The 19,102-nt window shown below is 46.2% G+C and overlaps 1 protein-coding gene across 1 annotated transcript in view; it reads left to right on the top strand.

The window, feature by feature from the left end:
* The window catches only part of ZMAT2 (zinc finger matrin-type 2), a 92,575-nt gene that overhangs the window by 45,640 nt on the left and 27,833 nt on the right, over nucleotides 1–19,102 (top strand). The window lies entirely within an intron of this gene.

The following is a 19,102-nucleotide window of genomic DNA, read 5'->3' as shown; positions in this document are numbered from 1 at the left end:
TGAGACATGCACACAGTGTGTGTGTGTGTGTGTGTGTGTGTGTCTCTCTCTTTCTCTCTCTTTCTCTCTCTTTCTCTCTCTTTTTCTCTCTTTTTCTCTCTCTCTCTCTCTCTCTTTCTCCCTCTCAACTAATTGTGCGGTGAATCTTTCCCTCTCTTTCCCTCTCTTTCCCTCTTTCTCTCTCTTTCTCTCTCTTTCTCTCTCTTTCTCTCTCCTTCTCTCTCCTTCTCTCTCTTTCTCTCTCTTTCTCTCTCTTTCTCCTTCTCTCTCTTTCTCCTTCTCTCTCCTTCTCTCTCTTTCTCTCTTTCCCTCTTTCTCTCTCTCTCTCTTTCTCTTTCTCTCTCTTTCTCTCTCTTTCTCTCTTTCCCTCTTTCTCTCTCTCTCTCTCTCTTTCTCTCTCTTTCTCTCTCTTTCTCTCTCTCTCTCTCTCTCTCTTTCCCTCTCTTTCCCTCTCTTTCCCTCTTTCCCTCTCTTTCCCCCTCTCTCTCTCTCTTTCCCTCTCTTTCCCTCTTTCTCTCTCTTTCTCTCTCTTTCTCTCTCTTTCTCTCTCCTCTCTCCTTCTCTCTCTTTCTCTCTCTTTCTCTCTCTTTCTCCTTCTCTCTCTTTCTCCTTCTCTCTCTTTCTCTCTCTTTCTCTCTTTCCCTCTTTCTCTTTCTCTCTCTCTCTCTTTCTCTCTCTTTCCCTCTCTTTCTCTCTCTCTCTCTCTTTCCCTCTCTTTCTCTCTCTCTCTCTCTCTCTCTCTCTCTCTCTTTCTCTCTCTCTCTCACTCTCTCTCTCTCTCTCTTTCTCTCTCTCTCTCTCTCTCTCTCTCTCTCTCTCTTTCTCTCTCTCTCTCTCTCTCTCTCTTTCTCTCTATTTTTCTCTCTCTCTCTCTTTCTCCCTCTCTTAACTAATTGTGCATTGAATCTCTTTCCCTCTCTTTCCCTCTCTTTCCCTCTCTTTCCCTCTCTTTCCCTCTCTTTCCCTCTCTTTCCCTCTCTTTCCCTCTCTTTCCCTCTCTTTCTCTCTCTTTCTCTCTCTCTTCTCTCTCTTTCTCTCTCTTTCTCTCTCTTTCCCTCTCTTTCCCTCTCTTTCTCTCTCTTTCTCTCTCTTTCCCTCTCTCTCTCTCTCTTTCTCTCTCTCTCTTTCTCTCTCTCTCTCTCTCTCTCTCTCTCTCTCTCTCTCTTCTCCCTCTTTCTCCCTCTCTTAACTAATTGTGCTTTGTTTTAAAAGACGTTACCCTCCGCATACAACTATATCCTTTTAAATTTTTATAGCTTATGTAATCATTAATGTCGGATTTCTCCTGCTTAGTGTTCGAGTTTCTGGCGCCTGACACCTTTTGGTAGCCCGCGGGCAGACCATGGGCTACTCGCCTTAACTATGGTGGAGGAAGTAGCGTGCTATTAGTGCCCATCCTGCTATGGCTTTGCAAAATCGGCCAGGTACAAATCTTTCCGTACTCCACTTTTAGGGTAGGAAAGGCAAGCAGTCACTGGTTCTTGGGGCTTGAGCTTAGTCCTGAGAAACCTGTTTAAGTCAACAATCAACCAACAGACACAATAACTTCAGCGTCCAGTTCAGTGCTTCTCTATTAGAAAAAGAAAGTCCTTTTTATTCTCACACAGTACAAAATACTAAAAATTAATCAGGTATATGGGACAGTGATCATGATCACGAGTCTCTTCTGGTCTGCTGATTTCCTCCTCCCAACCCTTCGCGTTTCCCCCCACTTGGGCGTCCTTTGCACTTGTACCCTCAGCAATTATGGAAGAAGCATGAACCTGGGAAGACGCATGACCTGGCTCTGGTACAGATTGTCGTGCCCCACAATTCAAATGTTCAATCACTTTGTGTTTTGTATGTTCTTATCCTTGCAGAGTAGTGGGTAGGAAGTTAGTCTCCGAGTCTCCCAAGCTTGACTACTGCAGATCAAGCAGCTTCGCCTTCTCTCCATATGATCGGGCCTGCTGTAGTTGACAGTAGTCTTTGAAAGCCGCCAAGATGGCCGCACATAGCTACCCAAACTTTTGTCCAGTGTCGATTAGTGACCCTGCTGCTTCTTTGTTGGTGTGGGTCCGGCTGGTGGAATGGTTGCTGCCTTACTCAGGATGTTGGCTGATGCTGAAGTGGGTATGGGCCCCCACTGGGCAGATACAATCCTGAGAAGTGACAGCCACGACTAAGCTGATGCAGTCACAAAAGCAGCTGCAGCCCAACCATGCATTTTTGTTCACACAAGTTTTTAGTGGTTCTGCCCATAAGCATATGAGAGAGCAGGGCACCATCTGCAGCGCGGGTCGCTCCTGGCATTGGCTGTTGCGCAGCCAACCCACAGGGAGGAGTGAGAAGAACACAGGGTAAACTGATCAAGGTGCACCCTCCCTCATAACAACAAACAATATAAAGTACCACATCCTTAGTAGGGTCTGTATGATGTACCTATGAATACTTCCTCCTAAGTTGGCCATGAGATTTTGTTAAAAAAGGATGAAGGCTCTCTTCCGCCAAAGTGGTATGCTTCATTATTGGCCCTGCCAAACCCCAAACCCCGTAGGCTGGGTGAGGTGGAGTCCACCTGCAGCTCTTTGTGAGGTTCTATTTTTATATGATTGAACTGGTTACCTTCTTGTTAGTGAGGTAAGCTGGGGCCGTCAATGAAACCAAAAAATGGTTCTAGAGAGGCACTTCAATTTTTTATTGGTGTTTCCAGGTCCCATTTTAAAAACAAAAACAAACAAGCATTGGAAATGCAATAGGTCTCGCATTAGAAAAGTGGGAGCTATTGGTATTGTCATTTTTTTTTTTTGTGTGTAGTTTTCCCAAATAGCTACATTGATAGATTAGTCATTTACAATGCCAATAGTTTTATTTTTTTTTATTGTGACACCTATAGCATTTGGAATGCCACATGATTTGTATTGACGTGACTTTGATGGCAGCTTATGTTGTTTTGCCACATTTGTAGAGAGCAGGAGAGTGCAGCAGGGGATAGAAGCACAGCCCTGCAAGCTGAGCGTCCTCCCATCGCCCACCCATCTGTGGCTTGAGTGGTGTGAGGGTGAGGGGTGTGAGAGTGAGGAATGTGAGTGTGAGGGGTGTGAGCATGAGTGTTGTGAGTGTGAGGGAGTGTGAGTGTGAGGGGGTGCGAGTGTGTGTGATGGTGAAGTTGAGTGAGTGTTTGTGAGGCTGAGTGTATGTGACGGTGTGTGTTGGTGAGGGTGTGTGAGGGTGAGTGAGTGTTTTTGATGTTTAGTGAGAGTGTGTGACGGTGTGAGGCTGAGGGTGTGTGAGGGTGAGTTAGGGAGTGTGATTGTGTGTGAGTGGGTGAGTCTGAGAGTTAGGTGTTGTGATGTTGATTGAATGTGAATGAGGCTGAGGGGATGATGGTAAGGGTGTGTGAGTGTGAGGCGTGTTTATTGTGACAAGTTGCAAGGCTGAGCGTGGGTGAGTGTGTGGGAGGGTGTTTGATGGTGAGTGCGAGGTGTAGTGAGTGTTGTGACGGGTGTCAGGGGAGGGTGTGTGTGTGAATGTCATGTGTTTGAGGGTGAGGGTGTGTGTGTGTGTGTGTGAGTGTGAGGGTGAGTGAGGGGGTGTGAGGCTTCGGGTGTGTGACGGTGAGTGTGAGTGTGTGTGAGGGTGAGTGAGGGTGTGAGAGGTGTTGTTACGCAGAGGGTGTGTGACGGTGTGTGAGGGTGAGGGTGTGTGAGGGTGAGTGTGAGTCATTGTGAGTGTGAGTGAGGGGGTGTGAGGGTGTTGTTGTGAGGGTGAGGGGAGTGAGCGTGTGTGAGTATGATGGGGTGTGAGGGTGAGGGGGTGTGAGTGTGTGTGAGGATGAGTGAGGTTGTTAGCGTCTGAGAGTGTGTGAGGTGTAGTGAGTGTGAGAGTGTTGTGATGGGTTTTAGGGGAGCGTGTGTGTGAGGGTAAGGTGTTTGAGGATGAGGGGGTGTGTGTGTGAGGGTGAGTGATGGGGTGTGAGGTTTCGGGTGTGTGATGGTGTGTGAGTGTGTGTGAGGGTGATTGAGGGTGAGAGAGGTGTTGTTAGGCAGAGGGTGTGTGACGGTGTGTGAGCGTGAGGGTGTGTGAGGCTGAGTGTGAGTGATTGTGAGTGTGAGTGAGTGTGAGTGAGGGGGTGTGAGGGTGATAGGGTGTGAGGGTGAGGGTGTGTGTGTGTGTGTGTGAGGGTGAGGGTATGCGAGGGAGTGTGAGTGTGTGTGAGTTGTTGAGGGTGAGAGTTAGGGTGTGTGAGGGTGAGGGGATGAGGGTAAGGCTGTGTGAGGCTGAGGGGTGTTGATGGTGAGAGAGTGTGAGGGGTGTGAGTGGGTGCGGCTGTCCGGTGTAGTGAGTGTGAGCTTGTTGTGAGGGGTGTTATTTTTTGAGGGGAGTGAGGGTGTGTGAGTGTGAGGGGGTGTGAGTGTGTGTGAGGTTGAGTGTGGCGGGAAGAGGGCATCAGCTGGCAAACCAGAGAGCTCCCTCAGACCTTGGAGCGCCAATTGGCTCTGAAATGAAAGGCCACTTCGCCACACACACAGTGTACACACTTCCAGCTGCTGAAACGTTGTTCATCTGTGCTTTCACACTTGTAATCAAAAGCCCGGGCAAACCGCGTAATGGCCCGACCACTCACGTCTTATTCCAGGCCGAATTGTAATGCAACAAACATTGTGGGGGTTGATCGTGTGTCTTGTTCTGCAGAGAGCTTTCTGTTTTCACAAGCTAGAAAGAAACCGGGACCGAAAAAAAACTTTAAAGTATGTGCCACACAGCTGTTCAAAAACTGATATGCATGGTTTCATTCTTCTTGAACGCAGTTATCATTTGAAAAACTGTAGTTTTCTTGAAAATCCAATATTTAAAATGGGACGAGTCGCAAAATACATAGAATAAAAAAGTTAATTTTCGAAATGCATTGCTTTACACATCTGTTTTTCACACGACTTTTAACGTGCATACCCATTGATGCAATTTAGGGTTGCATTCATGTGTCTGTGTATATATTTATATATGTGTACATACATGTTTACATTCATGTTTATTTTCCTGCAAGCACACTCACGCGCTTAGACAACCTTCATACATGTTAATGTATCTATCTACTACGTCGAGTATGTGAAGCCGTGTCTTGCAGGCAACGTGAACAGTCCTAGCGTGTTTGTAGACTTTATGGTAACCGATTTGTTATGTGACCTTGAAGTCGTGTATAATATATAACAGGCATGATTCTTTTTTTTTTTTTGGTTTGTCTGCAAGAAAACGTTTATCACCTCCACGTGGTCGATGCAAAATCATGGCCCGTTGGCTTTTAAAACTTTTAATCTTGGAGGATTCGCTGGTTATAATGGCGCGGTAGCATATTTTTTTCAACACAGGCTCTCCATCCGTGAGAAAATATAATCTAAGATTTGGATCTCAGGAAAGCATATAGTGTAGCTGGAAACTACATCACGAGAAGCGGAAAGTGCCTGTTATTTAGAGCAGGCCAAAATATTGTTGTGGGACAAATTGTACATTCACTTTCTCTGGATCCGCGTGCCTCCTGTGAGCGTTCGGACTATCGCGAGCAGCTTACTGGGTGAAAATTCGCCGGTCCGAATGGACGTGCGTTATTTAATATACTGCTGTAAATTGCACACACAAAAAATAACAAGACGGAGGGAACTTCTTGCCTCTTGGCAAATAATAACAATTAATTTCCGTCGATTTTATGTAAAAGGTAATTAGTGTGTGTGTTGGGGGGAGGAGGGGGTGGGGGAACTCTTAGTCCCACGTTTCTCTCAAATGTAGTGGCGTACGTCACAGGGTGCATTTGCATTTTGGGACACGATGTGAACTCAACATGAACAAGCACACTCTGAAAGACAACAGCATTGTTTTAGTGTTCATTTACAATTAAAAAGTCCAAACATACAATGTACACGTTGTGTCAAAGCGCTGTAATGCGTGCCTCGTGCACGTTTTACATACATTAGAACAAACTCTTGCACCAACCACAGCATACAAAGAAACGTTTTCAGGTGAAACAGTTCTGGGGGGAAATGTACTCTGTTCTAATGTATGGGCTACCCCTCACTTGCAAACTCTTCCCCTCACACTCTTGCAAACGGTTTAGGTTGCATTTTAGTTGTTCGAAATAAGTTCCCTTCCAACAAACTGATAAGGAAAAATATAGTATGTATACCCATATTGAGTGCTGTTATTTTATGTTACTTAAACGCACATGCGGTTTCTATAAAAAAAGAAGAAAAAAAACAAGGCGGCGAGATTCATTTCAAGACGTGGCATTCCCCAACTGCTATACACACAGCAGCAGACAGGGGGCACAGTCGAGTTGTATTTTGAAAGGGGTTAGTGTAAGAATCATTGCCTGAAATGTCATTCACATTTTAATGTGCGTGTTACTTCCACGTGTACACAACATCGTTGAACTGACAGCTTTTAGAAATAAGCAAGTTGCCCGATAGACTTCCTTCCTCTGTGGAGTTGCTGTCACCCCCAACAACGTCTATGTACATCTTCTGATCTGTAGTGTATGAATCATTATTTTTAGCGATTACATAGATAGGGGCTGTAGCGCCTGGAAGCGTCAGTGAGCTGGATCAGTAATATGCTGATTTTATTGTATATTTAATCCAGGACTTTTTACTCCTTTCCATGGTGTCATCTGGATGGTGCCACCCGAGGCCAGAAGAGCTGCATGTCACTTCCCGTCTTGTCTCCAGGATCGTGTGAGGTTTTCGTCACGGAGTGTGATTCGTTCTAGCCGTAAAGTGAAATGGCTCTACTGTGGCTGTGAGGAGGGAGGCGGGCACACACAGTGACTTTACTCAGCGGGAAATCCCTGAAGCCGACGTAGACAGTGCAAACTACTCTTCCACTGAAGGAAGGGGCGATTCAGGCGAAGCAAACGTGGATAGAGAAAGTGTCACAGATGATAAGTAAGAACTCTGCAGATGTCACCACCACCCTCTCCTTGCTCAATGAAAGCATCCCCATAAGCCGAGAGGAAACAGAAGCCAGCACAAAGTCTGTGTGGAACCCACGTTTAGGCGGACCTCGATGTATGTTCACGTTCTCTATTATGAAGTACAGTATATACACAGATTCAACGGAGGGAAGAGAGAGAAGGGGAGGGGGGAGGAGAAATGCGACACGGCGGGCAGGGGAGGGGGCGGAGCGGGGAGAGGGAACAGACGGAGGGAAGGTAGATAAGGGGAGGGGGGAGGAGAAATGCGACACGGCGGGCAGTGGAGGGGGCGGAGCGGGGGCCTGGAGTGCGGCTGAGGGAACTGATGTGCACGCGCTTTTAAGCTCAATGCGCATGCGCATTGAGCTTAAAAGTCACGGGCACTGCAAGGAATCACCACGATTCCTTGCAAGTCAGTTAAAGAGTGGTTAAGCCCCCATAGTCTCGCAAGCTCGATGCGCATGCGCATCGACAGGCGAGACCTAAAAAGCAGCATGCATAAGGGTCTTGTATAATGCAGATCCTTGGTGTTTTAGTCGTTAACATTTTGGAGTCCATGGAAATTGCCCCTTTATGGGTCCTAGCATTCATCAGGAGGGGTTCCCTACTCTCTAGCCAGTTGGTGGTTCCCTAAGATTCTCTAGATCTATTCTGTCTCAAGAGTCAGTCAGGTAGTTGGGCAGAACACAAAAAAATGGAGGGTGTTTTTCAGCACTTTTCTTTTTAGGTTTCATAAATTGGTCAACTGGCCTATGTTAGCATGTAATTATGCCTCCTGGCTTGATCAGTGTTTGAGCACCTCTGTTTGGGGAACCACAGACTTGCTGTGAGCTGAAGTGCCTAACGGCAGAAACCAAATAGAAGCGTTGTTGGTTTTTTTTGGTGAGAAGAAGGTAACTGCTTACATCACTGTAAAAACCACATCACAAAGAGCTCCAGGTGGAGTCCACCGCACTTATCTGATGGGTGAGGACCAGCCCAATGATAAACATGCTACCTTGATGGAGGAGGGCCTTCATCATTTTATAAGAAAAATAGTCTGGCCCACCTTGCAAGCAGCTTTCACTTCCTGACTGAGGACCTTTATTACCTAAGTACCTCCTATTTGCCCTACTGTGGATCTGATAGTTTGTGTTTGTTGTATTTTAGGCAGACCGCTTTCTTCAGGTGTCCCTCCATCCAGGAAAACATTGAGGTTCTCCTCTTGTACAGTCTCTTTCTGCAGGGCCAGAAAAACTCTTCTCTCTCAGCAGGCGGTCCGTTCACATGATGTCCACTCACATCTTGGATCCTTGTCAAATAACAGCCCTGTTTACACTGCAACCTTTCTAGTACTCTGCATGGCACTCCCTTTCTTGTTCATGAAGGTCTTGAAATAGGAACCCAAGAAAGACATAGTTGTTTTCATTTGCCAAGAACGATAAACCCAGAAACAGTACAAACTTGACTCTGTGACATGAACCATGACTGGTTCGAACTCCCACATTCACCAAAAGCCTGGTATCTTGGATCCATCTTGGACACCAACACTGTCAAGGACCACCTTGCCAGAAACAAAGATGGTCCAGCAGTGGCTCTCTGTTCTTAAGACACTGAAACCATTTCTTCCAGAAAGTGACTTGAGAAATGCTGTTCATGCTCTCCCAACACCCTGTCAATGGCATACCAAGCTGTACTCTGGTACTCCTTAAGAGCATCCTAAACCCTGCAGCAGATCTCATACGGGGCCTAAGGAAATATGATCATTTCACCAACATCCTGATGGAACTCCATTGGCTCCCCTTGCCGGCCGACACCATCTCAAAAACTAACTGCATAATTTACAGGGTAATCACAACTAGCACCCCTTCTCTTGCAGACAAGCTCACAGTCCCTGGTGGCTCCTGGCACACCGTCAGCTAGGAACCCATCATACTAATAAGAAAAATGAAGAAAGAAGGCAGCTGATCTTTCCTGTCTATGCAGCTGGGATCTGGATGGGCATTCCCTTATCCACAGGACCACTGTAATTTAGGAAATAGTAGAAGACCTGCCTCTTTAAAGAGCACTTCATCATAATTGAGTAACCATTTACAACCTAGCTACCTCTGCTGCTTTTTGGGTAGGTTAGTGCTGTAGAAATACAATATTTACACATACAGGAACAAAGTGGGGTGTTTTGGGTCCCAATTTTAAACATCTTTTCTGCACAGTAGATGTGGATGCACGTTTTAAGTCTGCAGAAATGGTTGAGTAGTTCTCTTTCAGGTTTCCTTCTCTGTCAGCTCTCTAGACACAACCTTTGTGTAAAGTAATGCTTCTCACAGCAGGTAGCACTGGGGCTGTCTCAAAACCTGAGCTCTCACAACATGGGCTTAATAAAGTGTGAAGCTTCTGCACCTGGCTATTATCAGTCTTTCTGAAGCAGCAATCGAGAAAAGACAAAAATCGAAGGTCTGACTTTGAAAGTTCCTCAACTTGCCCAACAGAAACTGCAGTTTCATCCATCACCTCTACCATCAACCAAATGACAGCGCTTTGAAAGAACAAATCAGAAGACCTTTGCTAATAAAATGCCTCATGGAATTTCTAAAGGTAGCTCATTCTCCATCATCCTTAATTGAGTGTTAGATCTTAATCCTCCAGCCTTAGGAATGCAGGCAATGTACTTCCCATATCTTTGTCTGTCTGTAAAAGCCGTCCGCATCCTCCATCTTGTGCCATACCAAGCCATGGACATCCAAAATGGATCCCATTGGCTTCAGTACTCAGACTCGCAAACGCACAAAGTCCTACTAGTGCACATGTTTTACATTCACACTACACATAGACCCACTCTTGACATACACATAGGATGTTAGTGCAAGGTTCAGGTCATTCACATAACAGTAGAACATTACACAAAAGGGGCATGCAGGCCACACTTGTAGTGATACAGTTAAAAACGTCTGGTAGCACTAACCATTTCAACACGTTATGTTGCTAGCACTGCTTCATTTGTAGTGCTCCTAGAAACACCTGATGTTCTCTTCTCCAGTTCACAGGACCGCTCCAGGACCTCACATTGGCAGGGACAAGGCAAGGCCTCTGTTCATACTTAGATTATCATGATGCTGTGGCTAGAAAAATCGGGATACCAGATACACACAGTTGGGCACAGAGGGGACAATGCTCCTGTACTATGCAGGGACATTCCCTTTATTGCCCCTTCATCTCATGTGGGCAGTTCAAAAACTAAACTCTACACTTTAGCTGAATGTCCCAGGGTTTGGTCCCTTGCCACTTCGGTTCAACCCAAATAGCACTGCGCCTCCATGTGTGGCACCTTTGCAGCTCCATTTTTCACTTCATAGATAGATTACAAAGCAATCCTCAGTAGGTCCACTTCTTTTCCACCCCTCACTTAGCACGCAAAAGAGTTTCCAACCATGCCTTCTCATATTTTATTGTTCATCTCCCCAGCATACTAGGCTCATTTCCTTCCCACTCCACCCTGTTGTCTACACTGTTAACTCTGTTCCCTTTTTCTCCCCGATTTGCACCCCACTGTGACCAATTGCATCTCTGTTCTTCCCATTTGTAAATCTTGATACCTGCCATCTTGCCTGCCTGTCCGTCCCAGCCAAATCCCGGCTTTCAGTATTTTAACCCTTTCGATGCTGATGACGAGCTCAGCTCGTCATCACCCACGGGTGTCGTGTGCTGATGACGAGCTGAGCTCGTCATAGTGCCACTAAAATGGCATTTTCCAGCACTGGGGGGAAAACGCCCAGCAGCCATGTGGTTAAGCATAGGAGTATTATTACTCATTTATTCCCCCCTCCTTATTTCAACCCATATTTTCCCACTATGGGAACCCCCACAGTAGAACTATCCATCATCTTGTCTACTCTTAGGCTTTCTTGTGCTTTCTCATTCCATCAGTGGAAACCAGTATGATATACCTAATATCTTCACTGACTCAATGTGGCATAAGCTTCATTCACGAAGCTATCCAATCTGGATGCAAGATTCCTATACCAAACAACTCCCTCAAAAGTATTGGGTGGCCATCTCCTAAAAAAATGCTATTCCAAGCATGTTTGCTATATTTTTTAAAACCAGTCTGTGTATCACTACTAATTAATGTCCATAATAACACTGTCTGCTCCTTCTTCTCATATGTAGACCTCCACTGACCGACGCAACAATTGACAAAGTTTCTATAGATTCATCAGTGTCCTCTTGTTGGACGACCACAGCCTCGCCATACATACTTGCACCTGGTTTGATAAATAACACATACCCCAGTTAAAATCTTTTGTCCCCAAAGGATACGCCTGGAATCTGGAACACATTGTTCATTGACCAGTCCTTTCTCCAGGGCACACTTTAGATCCCATCTTCAATTCTTATAAGACTCTTTCATTTGCCAGAAACAATAAGTTGATTGAGACTATTGTTTTAGCCCCCCTAAAAGCTTAATCCCTCTGCAAATCCTTACACCACAGATTTTGTGAAAACTGGGAAAATGCTTCTTCTTGAGGACCAAAGTCTCTTTTTTTCAGAGTATCTGTTTTCCCCATGGCTACCTTCAATATCAACACATACCAACCTGCCAAGGAGAGAAGAGCAACTATGGAGCCCACAATGGCTCATCAACCCAGGAAGTAGAGCACAGGGTAGATCCTGGAAAAATGAACATGACTAGAGGATGAGCTACACAACACTGGTTCTATAAGAGAGCTGTCAGAAAAATGAAGTAGTCCCTCAACTTTGATCAGCTTCACAGAACCTGCTGGCCCATGAAGGGATCTCTACAAGATCAATGCCAAACTATCCAAAGGCCACCTCCATGGACACTTGCATGCAGCTATTATGTGAACCTCTTGAAATCTTTCATTTTTAAATCACAAGATTGCTCTATCAACCACTTCATAAAAGCATCACGAGAACCCTTTTTGGAAGACCATGCATCTTACCCCTTCTCACAGCTTAAGAAAGCCGAGATCTCGTAAGGTTGTGCAGTAAACAGCCTCCCTAGTAGACCTCTACCTACCAGGTTTTTCAAAAACATCCTCCTTTTAGCCTTCAACAGTGCAAGCTAAAACCAGCAAAACCAACTCCCCAATGTCCAGCTACTTCACCTTGGCCCTCAAGATGACTTATATCAAACCACTTCTAAAGATACCATGACCAGCCTCGCTCAGCCCACTACAGATTCATTGCCAACGAGTGTTTCATGTGCAAACATTCTGAGAGCAGCCTTCTAGCAACAATTCTAGTTCATTGAATTCAAGCGGATGCGATACTGAATCATTGTTGATATCCTTCTCTGATGATCTCAAAACACCAGTTGACAGAAATGGAGTTGTACCATTCCTAATAGTCAATCTTTTGTTTGGTTTTATCCCACTTTACTGCACATGCTTAAGGATCCACTGATTCAAGGGTCAGCCAGACTAGATGCATTTGTTTCTCCTCTATACCACAGCGACCATCAATCTCTCACATCTTCACTATTCAGCATTGTAAGAGGCTTCCTTCAAGGCTTCACGAGTGCATCTTTATTCTTAATTGCTTACTCCAGACATGGCCGTGGCATCATGAAGATCTTCAGACACTCTTGCTACAGTTACAGATACTCAAATCCTCTTCAGATTAGAAAACACAGCTGACTTGGAATAACATGCAATAGTGCCTTCCGACAGGCGAATACTGAATGAACACGAAGCACATCCAACTCAATGCAACGTAAAATTGAATCCTCACATGTGGTAGTTACCAGCTGCCTTCCTACCTTAATGTGCTTGATGGTCAAAAGGATCTTTTACTAACCGAATACTGCGCTCTGATTACTCCTCGAGATAGTTTTTTTTTTTAAGCCACAACACACAACAGAAACCTCCTTTTTATAAGATTCTGTCAGTGGGTCCAAGCAATCGTCGGCTTTGGACTCTCCCAGCTACACCAACAGCTCATACCCCAGGGCACCTGCCTTCTTTATATGCAGGCTTAAACCAGTACAGAACACTGTAGCCAAACTTATCATCCACTTCTGACCATGGCACTACTGCAGGTGCTTCACTGACGCTTAGTATCAAGACCCATCTCCTTCTAGACTTTCTAAGTTGAGCATAAGGTATCACGGTTGTATGTTGGAACACGAGTTCCACAACCACGATTTCCCAAACAACGAGGTCGCAATCACAACCTCGTCTAAACCATGATTTTTTTTACCGCGATTTTTCATGTTAAAGGAATGCATGTTAATTTTTTTTTACTATTACTACTACGATCCCCCGAAACGCCCCTGCCCCATAAAAACGAATTCGCCCCACACCCTACTAACAAATATTCATCCATTCCCCCTAAAAACTAATCCCTAACGCCTACCCCTAAAAACAAAGTCAACCCCCTTATAACGAATTCCTCCCCCTTAAAACTAATCACGATCACCCTCACCTCTTAAAAACTAACTAAACCCCTTTTAAACAAATTCCCCTCCTCAAAATTAATTCCGATCACCAACGCCCCTAAAAACAAACTCGACTCCCTTCAAACGAATCCCTCCCACACCTTCTAAACAAACCCGATCATCCATACCCCCTATAAACTAAACCCCAACCCCAAAAAACTAACCCTCCCACCCCCAGAAAATTAACCCCTCTTACCCTGTTCCTCTGCGACTCTCCTCCGAACTCCGCCCTGCCCGAGCACTAGACCGAATCAGCCTTAACCACGCACATGTGTGGTTAAGGCTTAGTCGTTGTTCGGGCAAGTCGTTGTTCCGCTTGCGTGCCTCTCCGGAGTCGTCGTTCAGGATGTTTCCCAATCATCAGAGTACACCCTCTATTTCTTTGATAAAAGCTGAGAGCTGTCTTAAAGAGAAATTAGGTCAAAATCCGCATCACTAATTGACTTGCTAAACTAACAACATTTTTAAATGGCTGGCTGCCGCCTTCTCGGTACAGATTGCTACATTTAGGAACACCCTTCCTACCCATACCAGAAATCTGGGAGACCTGGTGTTCAAGCAAACAATAAGTACTTGGCTTTTCTCTCTTCTCGTATGAAATACAGTGTGTTGGCAATCAAGGTGGGCAGTCCTTTGATACCACAAGAGCATGCATAAAGGGCATTTCACACCTTTGCTTTCCAATACATCATCTCCTGGCATCGCATCCCGTTCTCACTGACCAATATGGAACACCCATCAAACCTCATACACCAAGCCAACTCTTTCCACATAAGTATTCTTTGTCCACGCACTAAACCAATCGCTCTATATCAGTCACTGCACAATGATCAGGGCCACCAAGCATACCAAGCGCAAGTCTATCATTCTCTTACCTTCTTTACATGCCATCACATTTTGCAGTCTCTGGTTTGCAGTGTCAGGTCTAGGCACCTTTGAGAAACTCGTGCACTACCTTTAATGTTCTCATATAGGATTCAGTCCACCAATGCACTCCTCCAACCTCTCAGAAAAGCATGGTCTGCTACAGCCAGGCAAACCCCAAGAGCACTACGGGGTACACTAATGGCAGCAGTGGTTTTTACTAATAACCATAACATGACTGGTGGTTTGCTTTGCAGCCGGTTATTTGTCTACCATTGGGTTTTTGTGCAAGTTTCACTGTAAATTGATATGGCATTTTATCTGTAACTTGTCACTATTTGAGAACTTCAACTCATGAACTATTGTGACCGTGTTAAAGCCGACAAAGTAACTTTTGTATTGGACACATAAACAGAGAGTGTAGGCAAACTGCTCAGAAGTTGTCAGTGGGACATAGGCTGGATAAATAACTTTCTTAATTCTTGCCGGCTTTTAGTGTTGACATTTCGATTGCATCTTTAATATGTAAAAGGTGATCTATCTGCAGTTAGAACAAAATCCACACAACACTACCCGTCTAAGGATAGTGCTGTCATATTTTTTGTGAAGTTCTATTTATTTATTTATTTTATTTAATGGTTTTTGTAAAGCGCGTAGTAACTCCGAAGAGCATCCCAGCGCTGATCTGCTTCTCCAGGGGTTTTGAGCCAGTTAGTGAGACTATATTTGCGGGAAAAGTAGGGTCTTTAGGGTTTTCCTGAACTGGAGATAGTTCGGTTCTGTCCTGAGTTTCCGGGGTAGGTGGTTCCATCGTCTAGCCGTGTGAACCGAAAAGCGACGGCCACCGGTCTTGGCTTTTCTCACTCTAGGGACTGAAATGAGATTTTCTGTATTGGACCGGAGATTTCTCTCTGCTTTGTATGGGATTAAAAGTTCTTTCAGAAGAGGGGGGCCGTTGTTGTTGAGGGTTTTATGGGCCAGGCAGAGGGCTTTGAAAACGACCCTTTCTCTGACTGGGAGCCAGTGGAGAGAGTTGAGAGCCGGCCTGGCGGAGGATCTTCCAGGTGTGCCCGTGAGTAGGCGGGCTGCGGCGTTTTGGACTTTTTGCAGTGAGTTCAAGGTGGCTTCAGGGGCACCCAAGTATAAAGCGTTACAATAGTCCAATCTTGCCAGGATTAGACCCTGAATAAGGAGCCTCCTTGCGGTATCTGGGAGTAGGGGAAAGATCTTCCTGCAGGCTCTAAGTAGCCCGAAGCATGTCCCTGCAGTTCTTTTTGCCTGGGTTTTAAAACTCATGTCCTTCTCGATCCACACACCAAGGCTCTTAACCTCCTCCTTGGGTGCGGGGGGGTCCCCTAGGCACTTGGGCCAAAGGTGAGATGGTAGAGAGGGCCCATCGTGGCCCATTAGGAGGATCTCAGTCTTGGACCCGTTCAATTTTAATGAGGAGAGGTTCATCCATTGATGGACTTCGGAAAGACAGCTGTGGAGGTCGGATGGGGCGTGATGAGGATGAGAGAGGGTAACGATCAGCTGAGTGTCGTCGGCGTAGTTGATGACTGACACGCCGTACGAACTGACCCTCTTCTCCAGTGGGGCCATGTACACGTTGAAGAGTGTAGGGCTCAAAGATGAGCCCTGTGGCACTCCACACCGGAGGGGGATGGTGGGTGAGCAGCTGTCGTTTTCCCGCACCTGGAAGGAGCGTCCAGTCAAGAAGGATTCTAGCCATTTCAAGGCCATACCCTTTAATCCGATCCCTCCCAGTCGGTGGATTAAGGTGGGATGGTCTACAGTGTCGAAGGCCGCACTGAGATCTAGGAGGATCACTGCCACTGATCCTCCCATGTCCAGAATGCTTCTGGCCTTCTCCACTGCTGTCAGGAGGGCGATGTCCGTGCCCTGACCTGGGCGAAATCCTGTCTGGGAGGCCGCTAAGAGGTTGTTGCTTTCTAGGTAAAGCGATAATTGCTTATTTACCAGCTTCTCCGCGATCTTGCTGTTTCCAGGGAGAAGGGATATGGGCCTGTAGTTGGCGAAATCCTGTGGGTCTAAAGAGGGTTTTTTCAGTAGACCCTTGACTGCCGCCGCTTTCCAGCTGGGGGGGACAATACCCTCTGAGAGAGAGGAGTTGATCAGGGCCGTGAGGGGGGGGGGTGATGGTACTTGACACTTTTTTTAAGAAACGGAGTGGGGCAGGATCAAGAGGGGAACCGCTTTTGATTGCGGCCAGCGTGGCTCCTACTTCTTCCGTTGTAACGGGGCCAAAAGTGTCCAGGGAGGGTTGGGGGGCTGGCGGTGGAGGAAGATTGATGGTGGTGATGGTAGGATCCGGCGCTGTGCGGTCCTGTTCGGGAGGGGGTATGGTTAGAAGAATGTTTTGAATCTTCTCGTCGAAGAAGGTGGCTAATTTTTTACATTTAGTTTCAGCTGCTTTGGGATCGAGGGGTTTGAGTGGGGGGTCAGGGGGGTGGAGTAGTTCTTTTAGAACTGAGTAGGTTTCATGGGCCGAGCAGGCCGCGTTTTTAATTCTGTCCTCGTAGAAACTAGTTTTGATGCAACGGAGCTCTTTTTTGTAGGTTTTAACCGCGGTGCGGAATGCTTCTTTCCGTTCCTCGGTTTTTTCCTTCCTCCAGATACGTTCGTTTTTTTGCAGGCCTTACGTAGCAGATTGAGTTCCGGGGTATACCAGGGTGAGGGATTGACCCTCTTGATGTGTCTGAGGGAGTGGATTTTGGGCAGGATGGCGTCGAGCGATTGGGTAATCCAGGAACTGAATTTTATTTCCCCTACTAAGGTGTTATTAGGGGGAAGGGGAACGTTTTCTCGGAGTTTGGCTGCCCAGATGTCTGGTTCCAGTTTCTGCCATCGTCTGGAGTACGTTCTGATTTTTGGGGGTGGAGGGAGCACAGTAGTAATGTCCCATTCTAGGGGGACCAAGAAGTGGTCCGTCCAGGGAAGGGGGATATGGTCTAGGGATCTCAGGTTGGGGATGTTGGAAAGAATGGGGTCAAGCAGTTGCCCTTTTTCGTGGGTGGCCTGTGGGTTTTTAAGGTCAAGGCCCATTGAGGTGAGATCCTGGAGTAGTTCATTGGCCGGTTTGTCGTCTGGATCCAGGAAATGTACATTCAGGTCTCCTAATAATAGGTAATTCGTAGTGGACGTGCACTTGGTGGAGGTCTGGTCAGTAATTTTGGTCGGAAAGTCACCTAAGTTGCCTGGTGGACGGTATATTAGTGTTCCTGATAACGAGGTGACAGGGGAGATTATGATGGTATAATGGCAGCTTTCATAACCCTTGATGTTGCCATCCGACGTTCTGCAGGTGAAGGTGTCTTTGAGGAGTATTGCGAGTCCACCTCCCCTACCCTCTGGTCTGTTCTGTGAGCACATAACGTACCCGGGGGGGAGTGCTAGGACGATGTCTGGGCCACTACTAGAGGTAAGCCAGGTTTCTGTTAAGAACAGAATGTCTAGGGCGTTATTAGTGATTAGGAGGTTCACTTCTTGTGCGTGTTTCACAAGCGACCTGCAATTAAGTAGGCCTAGGTGCAGACCCTTTGATGCCATGGTTTGATTGCTGGGGTTGCATCGGTCACAGCCGGAGAATTGTGTGTCTCCAGTCAAGATGCACGAGCAGGAGGGATGTTTGTTGGGTTTCAGGGCGAGCAAGTCAGCCCGAGAGTAGATCAGGTTGTTAGGGGCTGCCGCGGGCAGAGTGACTAGGCCTGAGGCCATCTGGGCCCGGACGGGCCCAGACGGGCTTGCCTTTGGCGCGCCTTCGGCGCTGACTGCGCGTCCGGTGATTGCACATCTTTATGGGTGGAAAGGGGGCGGGTGGGCGTGGCCTGAGAGTGGGCGTGGCCTCAGTTCCTCGCCGTGAAAGGTGTCCAAATGTTTGTTTTCCTGATTCGGTGCAGCGAAGGGGTCGCTGTTCTAGCGTGTCTCAAGCCCGCTGCAGGGGTGCCAGCCGGGTGAGTGTGCTGATTGAAATACAAGTTATTAGCAGAGTGACACAGAAAGTTTCAATTTTAAAAATTAGGTCGTCTCCCGGCTTCCGCCTCAGGAGATTTAGCAGTTCTAGTTACTCGGCGCTGTTAATCGCGCTTTTGTACTGTGGCGGGTGGGCGTGGCCTGAGAGTGGGCGTGGCCTCAGTTCCTCGCCGTGAATGGCGTCCAAATGTTTGTTTTCCTGATTCGGTGCAGCGAAGGGGTCGCTGTTCTAGCGTGTCTCAAGCCCGCTGCAAGCCCTTTCAAAAGTAGTTTCTCTTCTCCCAAAGTTAGGTTTTCCCCTCGAATTACATACGCCTTGCCCTTTTCAAATCCTAAGCTGAGGTGTAATTTTAAGCTGTTGTAATATTTTGAGATGTAGTATCTCTAAAATTCTTAAATAACTTTTCCTTTTAAAAGAAAACAGAATGCGCATCTATCTCTTAAGTTTTGACACAAAAGGACCTATTTACAAACTCTGTTTGGAGCATGTGACATAGTAGTCCTGTATTCCTTTTACATCTGCGTACATGCCTTAGTTAACTGGTTACAAACATCTAAAATGGGGCTGACATTGGAATATTCGTGTAAAGTTAGTATAAATGAAAAGGTATTGGCCTTTTTTGCACTTTTACTAATCGTGAGTTCGACGTTTCGGGTTGATTTCGAAAGGCATTAAAGAGTACCCCTAAAGTACTACTTTCCATACATATAAATGTTTTTTGTGAATCCGCACCCACAGTTCTTACTCCAATTAATTTTAAACGTTATACCCATTATCTTTGCCTCTTTTTGAATCGCTTTAAAATTTACTATGATAATCAGGAGCTGTTGATGAAATGCTTATTTTGTATTTTCTTTTTCTGACG

Source organism: Lissotriton vulgaris, chromosome 7, assembly GCF_964263255.1.
Source record: "Lissotriton vulgaris chromosome 7, aLisVul1.2, whole genome shotgun sequence".
NCBI classification, from domain to species: domain Eukaryota; kingdom Metazoa; phylum Chordata; class Amphibia; order Caudata; family Salamandridae; genus Lissotriton; species Lissotriton vulgaris.
This window is presented reverse-complemented; position numbering and strand designations above follow the sequence as displayed.